Genomic DNA, 10,112 nt, shown 5'->3' on the forward strand with positions numbered 1-10,112 from the left:
GAAGAGAAATAATAGGATGGCATGTGATTTGGTTCAAAAGCACAAGGCGGCTAGGAATCCAGAGAGCGCGCGTGTCAGCGCGCACCGCAGCGGTCAAAGCAGGTTTTCTGTAAGAGGCGGCACCTCCAGGGAGGTAGAGGAGGCCTGGTTAGGGGGCAGAGGTGCGTGGCTGGCTCCCAAGCATAGTTCTTTGTGATAACATTTCAGACAGACCCATTAGTCTGAGGATACCACAAACCAATCCTCGCTTGGGATTACTTTGTTACAGGACATTTTCTCTTAGGGTGGGAAAGCTTTACGATGACAAATCATTCACAAACTCTAAGCCAAACTTAAAAGATGAACAGAAGATAAGCTCTGTCAGGCACCCGTTACAACAGGAATCGTAACTCCTTCTGATAGCCACGGGACTCAAGCACACGAGCTCTGCAGTTGCTTCTCTTCTTTTTCTGTTTTCCCTCCCTCCCGTCTCCCGTCAAGCAGGACCTGGGTTCTGGCTTCATTTCCCCAAGGGAGGAATACAATTGCCAAGACGATTCCTGCCTATTTGATTCAACAGCAAGGCCCACAGGAGGATTTCATTGGACAGAAAGCACAGCAGCTTGGAGCACCTGGTGGGAAAGCGTCTTCCCTGAGTCAGAGGAGATTGCCCTAGGTTGAGGACAGAGTCTGGGTCCCCCGAAGAGGAAGACCTTTGGGCAGTCCCCTGAAAAGAAAGGACAGACAGCAGGATAAGCCTCAACAGAGAAGCCCTGGACCAGCCCCGCCAGAAAGGCCAGGGGCATGGGTGGGATGGGTGGGTGGGGTCGGGGGGTCAGGGCCCCAGGGTCCTTCCCGCACTCCTTGAATGGGAAATTAGGTTGACTGACAGAAAATTAAAGAGCTTCACCATGTCTTGCATACCTGAACTTTGTTTCTGTCCTAAAGAATTCTTCTTGGTCTGGACCTATATCATCTGGTTGCTTAGGCAGGAAGATTCCTATTCTGGAAATATTTTGTATCTATCTGAGCAGGCCTTAGACTGGACAATCTCTTTTTGAGGAAGGGAGGGGAGGTGGTTTCCTAAAACTAGAGACTAGGAACACCCCTCGGCTGAACTACTTTTTATATCCTTCCCCCTTCAGCCGTGGGAAGGGGGGGCCCAGCAGAATTTACTTGCCTGAGGGAGGGAGGGAAGGCTGGGGGCAGAAGAGGGGGAACCTCATGGGGACAGAGAGAGATCCAGTCAGACTCATGGCCAAAGCAGCTGACAGGACCGGACTCCAGACCCGCCCACGCCTGGCTGTCCACCCTGCCCCAATTCAAGCAAGACAAGGATGTGACTGGGAAGAAGCAGAAATAGCCAAGAATTTCCCTGGCTTTTTTTTATTTCCTCAAAAGTCTGAATCCTTGGGAGATGGAGACAGAATAATGAGAACTGGCAAAGGAGAAAAGATAGGGGGTTCCAGGCAAAAATGTCTTCCAGAAGCTAAAAGGCAAGAGGATCTCCCCAGAGCATAGGGCGGCCGAGCGTCCACGGGCAGGTGGGGGCAGAGGTCCTCCTTCCCTGCCAGGGCGAGGGTCCCACAGGGACAATATTCAATGTGTCTGGTGCAGGGTCGGGACAGGTAAGCCCAAACTACTGGACGATGAGTATAGGAGATAAGGGGGCCCCCACCTAGATTACCCCACCTTGTCTGAGGCACAGAGGCTTGTCAGGAGACTACAGGTAGCCTTTAGCTTTGGGGAGGGCCAGCCCTGAGCAGGAGTGAGCTTTCGGAAAAATGATCTCAGCAACATTCTAAAGCAAGAAGAGGTGGCCTGAGGTCATAGAAGACCCTGAAGGGACCTGAGCTGAAGGGACTCGGAAGGGCCTTCTAGGAGGAAGGGGGCAGAGGTGCATGGGGAGAGATGGGCTGGCTCTGGGAGACTGTCCCCCCCCCCCCCGGATCTCTTTGGCTGCCCCTGTGCTGTGCTCTCCTAGAGGAAGAAAAGGCTTGCTGGGACAGAGGACGGGGTTTCCTGAGCCCCCGCCAAATGCTCAGGATGGCTCATGGCATCCCTCGGCAGCCGTAAAGGTGTGCAGGGCGCACTTGACTCCGGTCGTGGGGCTTCCCCTCAAGACAGCATCCGGGTGGAGGGGTTCACAGCCCTAAACTAGTCGCCAAGCCCCAGCAATAAGCCAGGTGCCGGACCTCGGCCCAAACAGCTCCCACCGGCCGAAGGGGAGGAAAACATCTAGAAACACTGGGCACTCTAATGAACTTGCCAAGCAGGTGTTCTGTCCCATGTTCCTTCCTGGGGGGAAGTTTATCGTAGAAAATCCACAGATGAAGGGAGCATGAAGGTGTACGATGGGAATCCTCATTAAACAAAAGCAACGTGCAGTGCTTGGCAGTGATGTTTCCCCCATCACCCCCCGCCATTTTCTGGATCTTTCAGTTCAGGATTCTGGGACTTTTCTCTGACAAGAGACCCAGAAATTGTCCCAAAGACCATTAGAACAAAGCAAGAGGTGACCTTTTACGAAAGAAGATTAAAAAAAAGAAAAAAAAGCTAGAATACTCCAGGGCTACCACATACTAAGCTCTTAGCTATGTGCTGGGTACACACACACAGAGTTAATGATTTTATTATTAATTCGCTAAATAATTATGTACTCAATATTTAATATTAAATATTCCTATCCTCTTCTACACTGTTGTTTATAGGGAAGAATATCATTGATTCAGTGGAAAAAACTACACAACTCAGAATCTGACAAGTCCTTTTCTTCAGAGTGTATGTTTCCCCCTTTCAGATTTGTTTTCCTTTTATTTGGGTTCTAATTCTCAAAGAAACCGAAGAGCCTTTCAATAGTTCCTGGCCTGTCAGACCCATAAAGATTTCGGCTGGCCTGCCTCCCTTGTTTACCACGACGAAAGCTCAAGTCCTGTTTGCTAGGGTGGGCTCCCAAGGTGACAGACAACTTTAGAGAGGCACCCAAGGTCGTGCCCAAGGTCATACCCCAGGCGCCAGGGGGTGACGGGGGCCGGGAAGGGAAATAAACACGTGCTCAGCCACAGATCCCTCATTCTTCTCATTGGCGCTTCCCAGTCTAGAAATGTCTTAAGCCAAACATGAAGACCATGTCACAGAGGAGGGAGTTGGGGCTCCAGATGGGCCAGGGTACCTCATCTCTCTCCAGAGTCACTTGGAGGAGTTTCTTAAGGACAGGGTACTGACTCCCGGGGATCAGGGACTCTTCCTCCCCCTCGGCTAGGGGACAAGGAGTCAACTGCTGTGGAAAGCCCCTACAAAGCTCGCCTGTCCCCCATGTCTCAGCTCAAGCACTAGGAGCCAGCTCAAGCAACAGTGATGCCTTTTAACGACTGTACCTGAATATCAACGGCCCCATCTAGTTCAGGTGAGAAGGTGAGTCAGAGTTCAGGTTACGGACGTCAGTAATATCACTAGAGCAAGTCAGAAAGTTCCCTACCTATTAGGAAACCTGTTAGGCCAGCTAGGTTAGGTACCAGGGCCCAATGGAAAAGACAAGGTAGTGTCTTCACCTTCCTCTTTTTCTGTCTCCCTCTCTTGTTTCCTGAGTCCCATCCTCTTGGAAGCAGCTAAGAACAGGGGTCAGTTGGAGGGTCGTGGGTGGGCTTCATCCTTACAGGGATGTTTGGAAAACTTCCCCTAAGCCACACCTGCTCTCCTCATTCTGGATAGTTTCTCTTCACCAGATGTGGCTCCTGGAGAGAGAGACTGGGGGGGGGGGCGGTCGTTCTCCCACGTCCCCCTCCTTCCGGTTCTCCAGCCTGCAGAGTCTGTTAGCTCAACGTGGGTGATTAGTCTCCCAGGTGCCAGGCGACTTGTCTTCTGAGAGACGATTCTCCTGAATTTTTTGGGGGGTGGGGGTGGGCTGTAGGCCTTGCTGTGATATCTACCCACTTCCCGTGTTTCCTATGGACCCTTTCAAGACTTACAGGATATTCTATTCAAAAACACCTCTTGACACTTTGAAACCAAGTGAAAGAGCTCGCTTCCTTCAGGCTTTAGGAGGCCAGGAAGGCCAGTGTGGGGAATATTCGGGAGTGGGTGATATTAATAGTATTGCTTCGAAGGTCAGTTTCTCTGCTCCGCACAAGTCTACAGTTTTGTTGTTTGTTTTTGTTTCTTTTTTAAAAGGTCCATCCCATAAGCTTTTTGGGGTCTGAGAAGATATGGTGGAGGTAATACAGAAATGGGCAAGATATGGGACGGGACCCCCGACGCAAGCAGAGCCTGTTCCCCTCTTCAGGCAGGGCTGTGACAGGCAGTGACTTTGAATCCCATCGCCTTGCGGCACATGGCACCTGCCCCACACCCCCTTCCCCCCCTACCCCGGCTGCAGAGCAGACTTGAGGGCCTCACTTCCTGGGCCCACGTGGGCCAGGAAGACCTTCCTGGTCAGTCACTGCAGCAGGCTCCTCTCTACACTGCCAGCCGATGGGACAACCCACCCAGAGCCCTGCATCACGGGTGCAGGCTTCCGCTGCCATCCCCACTTATGCGGATGCTTTCGTGTGCCCAGATTTTCATTTCTCTTTAGTCCCAAACTCTTTATCAGGAGTCCTCTTAGGCCGGTTGTTCTGAAGGCGACAAAACTCTGCAGGAAAATCCCAGCCACTCAGAGGGTGAGAATTGCAGTTAGAGCCCCAAAGCACTATTTCTCGGGTGCTACCTGCACTGGCCTGGGAAGCCCCTGCCCCTGGAGTTTCTCACATCATCCCGAGAGCCCCCGCACTGGCCCTCCCCCCCACCCCCAAACGACTTTGACACAGTACTCCTCATTTCTCCTCAGCTGCTGCGCTGTGTGAGCGCTCTGGACTGCTGCCAATATTCGAATGGGCAGGCAGGCCGTGGAAGTTGCCAGAAAAGTCCTGGGGCTGGCGCTTAATTATGTGTGTCCAAGAGAATGTCCTGGGAGGTGCTGGGACCAAAGGCACTAAAAACATTGCCATCAAGCCTGCCGCTGTCCACACTGCCTTGAGTAACTGGGGGTGGGCGGCTCACCTATGTTCATATATACGTATGTACACACACATGTATATATATCGGCTGGGCCCAGGGTGGGTATGTTTATTCTTTAACATAGTTAACATATATTAACATTATGGTAACTGTCTTTCTTGGCAACTCCAATTTTCATTTCCTTTTCATAGGCTGGACCTTGCAAGAACCCAGAGGAGGAGGATGCCCGCTCTTCCCAAGGACAGGGAGAAGGCATGTGTGGACCTAGAGCCTTCCCAGTAACCTCTACGGGGAAGGAAGGGGAGGGGATGAGACGGTGGGTGTGAATCACAGCCCCAGTCAGACTCACTGCAGCTTCTGCAAACCGTATGCAAAGATGGAGAGCTACCAATAGGGAGCTAGAGAATGTTGAAGTCACTTATTCCAACCTTCCATGCAGAGCCTACATTCTCTCTACATTAATCCTGACAGATGGCCGTCTAGCTGCTCCTTGCACATCTCCACCGTAAGTGGGGATGGGTCCAGAAGGCAATACAACATTCCTGATGTGGAGCCCGCACTTGTACGTCAGGCTTTCCTTGGTTTTCTTGAAACAGAATCATTGTCTCCCAACATATTCTGAGTCCTTAAGAACAGATTTCCGGGATATCACCCTGCCTCCTGAGACCCTCAACTGACTTGGACCCATCTCTGGTAGTTGACACTTTCTTGTATGGCCAGGCTTCCAGCATACAGGAGCTGGAGGGCGACTAAAATGACAAAGGGGAATAAGACAGAAACAGGAGAAGGCACGAGGAGAAACAGGCACAAAATATGCCCCTACCAAGGGGTCAGAGGGAGGGATTAACAAGAGTGTCTTCAAACTTGGTTTTCCATCTTCTAAAGGACATCTGGGTTTCAAGTGTAGAGGAGATGATCATTCTGTCATCCCCTTCACCCAAGAGACATCTATCAAAGGCCTACCTTGTGTTGGGCGTGGTGCTCAAAGGTGGGGAATTCAATGATGGATCTGCCCAGAGGACCCCACTATCATGGGAAATCAACGAAACTGAACAATTGTCACAGAATGTGGCCAGTGCAATGACAGAGGTATGCCCAGGGTAGGGGGTCTTCCAGCTGCCACCTAGCCATGAGGATGAGCAGGTAGGGGTCATGGAAGGCTTCAGGAAGAGGCCTGCATGGCAGTTGGCCTTGGGAGGGGTGTAGGTGACGGTTCCAAGCGGAGCAGGATGGCGAGCAAAAGCGCAGAGATGCACGAGTTGGGATGAGCAACGGGGGTGCTGTTAGGATGGAAAGGCCAAAATAGGGGTGTGGAGGAGCCAGGCCCAAGATGGCCTCAAATACCATGTTAAGGACCTTGGACTTTATCCTCCAGGCTGTGGGGGAGCACTGAGGGTTTGTGAGGAAGGGCGAGGCCCAAGAGGCATGTTCGGTTACAACTCTGTCTAGGAACACAAACCCACGAGAAGGAAGAGCACCATGGGTGCAGCAGGTGCTTCCAGTCCTTCCAGGCAGGAAAAGCAAGCGCTCACACATCTGAGCATCTGGTTGAAGGGACTTCTCCACCCAGCTAGGAAGCAGCGGCTGCGAGACTTGAACCAAATCATTTTAGAACTTTGATTCACGGTTTTCTTCTGTCTCAGTGGTAAATTCAACACATTTTTTTTTTTTTTAAACTGTGGACTTGAGACAGAGGCTTTTGTCCTTTTTGGTTCTTTTCATTTGTATCTGCATTTATGCCCTTCCTTCCTCCCTCCACTCCCTCCTCCCCTTCCCCATTGCCGGCTCACGGCTCACCGTCCACTCTTCCTGCCTCCCCATTCTCCCAGTTCCCTTTCCACGTCGCCCTTCCCCGTCTCCTTTCCTTCTTTATCAACTGCTTACTAATCAATGCAGGCAAAAACTCATCAGTAATTCTTCCTACTATGGTCTACGTTGCCTTCTCGTTAAGGCACAGAGCATCCCTGGATGAGGTCGACCAGGCTGAGCTTCGATGTTAACAAGAGAAGCAGTGCAGAGTACAAACAGGTCTCAAGTTGGGAACTAGCCCTCCTCTTCATAGAGTGAGGTTATGGCGGGCTCCAGTATGGGGGAAATGTGGATCAGAGTTTTGTGGTGTAGACCATTGATCAAATAGGTAAGTGTTCTCTCAACACAAGGTCTGCTTTTATCAATCAGCAGAATGGTCTTTCTTGGAGAAAACACTGGTTTGGCTAGCAATGCAGGAAGCTGGGGGGCTGAACAGTGAGGCTCCCTGTCGAGGTCGAGTTTTCACTTTCTATTTCTATCCTCCGACTTACCATTTTATCTTTGTCTATTTTGCCAGGCCCAAGAAAGAGAGGTGGTAGGGATTTGCCAGCCACAGCACATCCTAAAAGGCAGAGTCCCATACTGTCAGAGGTGGAAAGGGCCTTAGAGATGAGCTTCACTTTCATTCAAGATGTTTTTAGGGAACACCTGTTTGCCAGGCTTTATGCTAATTTCTGGCTCTGGTGCTTAAGGGAATAAAGAATAGAGCACATTCTCAGGATTTCTCTTGTTGTCTTGGCCACTAGGGACATTTTGAACCTCTTCTCCATTGAGTGGAGTCGACCGAATTTTACAGAAATCTCACCAAATTTTCTGGATCTTTCAGGTGCCTACGTGAGATAAGTCTTCTGCTCCTTTAAAATGGTTTCATTTGTGACTGTAAGTAGGTTTTACTAGTTGTTTTTCCCTCTCTCCCCCACTCCGTCTCCCTCTCTCCCTCCCTCTATCCCTCTCCCCTCCTGCCCCCTTCCCTCCACCCGACCCTTTCCTTCCCTTCCCTGCCCTTCCCCCTATATTCACTGGCTGCTTACTATGTACCAGCCTTGGCTCGGGCACTGAGATAAATGAGGGACTTATAATCAACTGGGAGATGAACAGAAATGAAAACTGATTATGAAAGAAGAGTCATGCGTTCATTGGAATGTGAAAGCAATCAAAGTCTGAGGCCCAAAGTCTCCTCCCCTCAGATTTGAGGACTGTGGTGGTACCTTGCCTTCATGAAGGTTCCATTCAGTTAAACTGTCTTTTGGCCTGTTCCTCTTAACACTTGCCTCCCTTCAGAGATGCAGCACTGGTTTCTCTCCCTGTGAGTCTGAAGCCACCTTAAATCTCAAGGTTAAGATCAATGTTTCCAATGTCTGTTATTTCACCTCTGTCTACATACGGTTTTTATGGAGTTTGCTCCATTCTTCAGTATGAATTTCACATAGACTTGGGGCCAGAGGTTTTCCAAGAGAAGTAGGGAAACCTTTCTCTAATACAAGCTTGAGGAGAAAGCTACTTTGAGGACCAGCACAAGTGTGGATTTCCTAGCCAATTTGTGGCTGAACAGGGACTGGAGAGATACAAGGATCATGGTATATCATCAAAATCTTGAGGTCTAGTTGCATGCATCTATCAGGCAAAAAGAAAAACAAGAAGACCAACCCTGGTGTTCTTTAAGTTAATATTTTTCGATCTACTTTTGTACGGCAGAGGTGTTTACTGAACAGCAAACCGAAGCTAAATTTAGAAGTTGGCTTTTAAGTAATTGGACTAACACTGTGATTGGGATGTTAATTCGTCAGAATCCTTTTCCCTTGTCACTATATTATTTGAAGATCGTACCTGGATCCTTAGTTTTCAATCGCCCGAGGAGAAGATAACCTTGCAGGAGAGGTGGTTTTCAATGGTCATTCCCTCAGAGACGATGCTCTCATCCCACCATAATCTGTGCACACACACCTACCACACACACCCTCAAGCCATCCGTGAGCTGTCCAATGTCGTTCTTGCGGGTTTTCACAATCCATTTCCAAAGCTAAGCAAAAGAGAAAGAGATTGCTCTCTTGGCTGACAGGAAATTGCAGTAAGTTTAGAAAAAAAGCAAAGGAAATAAATATATGGATTTCTTGCTTCATCTCCCCCCACCTTCTCCTACAAGAGCCCAATCAAATGATAGAAATGGTTAAGATTTTTAAAAGTCAATGAGGAAGGTGAAAGGTAGTGACCAAGATTAAGCTTCAGGAAAATATATTCAAGATCCTAGGAACTATCTGTTGTGAGTGTTGAATGCCCAGAGTGCCAAGACCTTAAGCAACAGTGCGGTATACAAAATTCCCGCATCACTGTAAGTGATTGGGGAGGGAAGGTGTAGGACGAGGACAGTCAAACGTCACTAGATGGAGGCAGAAAGAATCTCCATTCCCTATTTAGATTTCCTTCAAGATTTAATAAAATAACAAAAGGCCACAAACGAGATTTAACACGTTCATTAAAAAACAAAAAACAAAAAACAGCAGCGGGAAGGGAAATACTATGAATCCAGGTGACTATTGGGTTGTATGGAGAAAGGGACATTGGGTAATGGGAAGACATGGGGCAATATTCCAGCAAGCTTTTGAGCTTATTATTAGATTTTGCGATTTTTTTCCCTATTCATTTTCATATTCAGAAGCTTGTCAGACCCCATCTTCCCTTCTCTCTACCTTGCCATTTCTCTTCTCTCCAAGATCCTTTTTCTATTTCTCTCATGCCTTAGGGACAATGACTTTGGAGAAAGCTGGTTTAGGTTTGAGTCTTGACTTTGGCACTTACTAGCTTTGTGATCTTGGGCAAATTAACCTGTTTGGCATGTATTTCCTCTTCTTTAAAACAGGAATGGTAGTAATCTCTGTCTCACACGACTATTGTGAACTTAAACTGAGCTATTATATGCAACTTCTTCATACTTGCTGGCACCTGAAGACATTCAATAAATACTGCTTTCTTCCTCAGAAGCACAGCTTTTTTTCCAAAGCCAGGGTTTCTATCTGTGCCCTCAATAATCTTGTCCTTTCTTGATTTTCCCGTTCTTTCCTCCCCTATCTTACATCTTCAACCTTTCTACTTTCTTGAGACCCTATTCTATATGAAGGTACCCAGACTTAGTCATACCCTCCTTGTGACTTGGAAGTTGTGGGAAAGGAAGGATCAGTCGGGCAATTGAAGTGCTTGTGCATTCTTTAGGAAGCTTGGACACAGAGATGGTTAGGAAAGGACTCGGTTGCTCTGGGTCCATTTACCCATCCATGAGATAAGGCCACGAGTGTTGGCAAGAGCCTTTTACTGGAACACGTGGAGCAAGAGGA

Source organism: Mustela putorius, unplaced genomic scaffold, assembly GCF_011764305.1.
Source record: "Mustela putorius furo isolate JIRA1106 unplaced genomic scaffold, ASM1176430v1.1 tig00000129_pilon_pilon_pilon, whole genome shotgun sequence".
Lineage (NCBI taxonomy): Eukaryota > Metazoa > Chordata > Mammalia > Carnivora > Mustelidae > Mustela > Mustela putorius.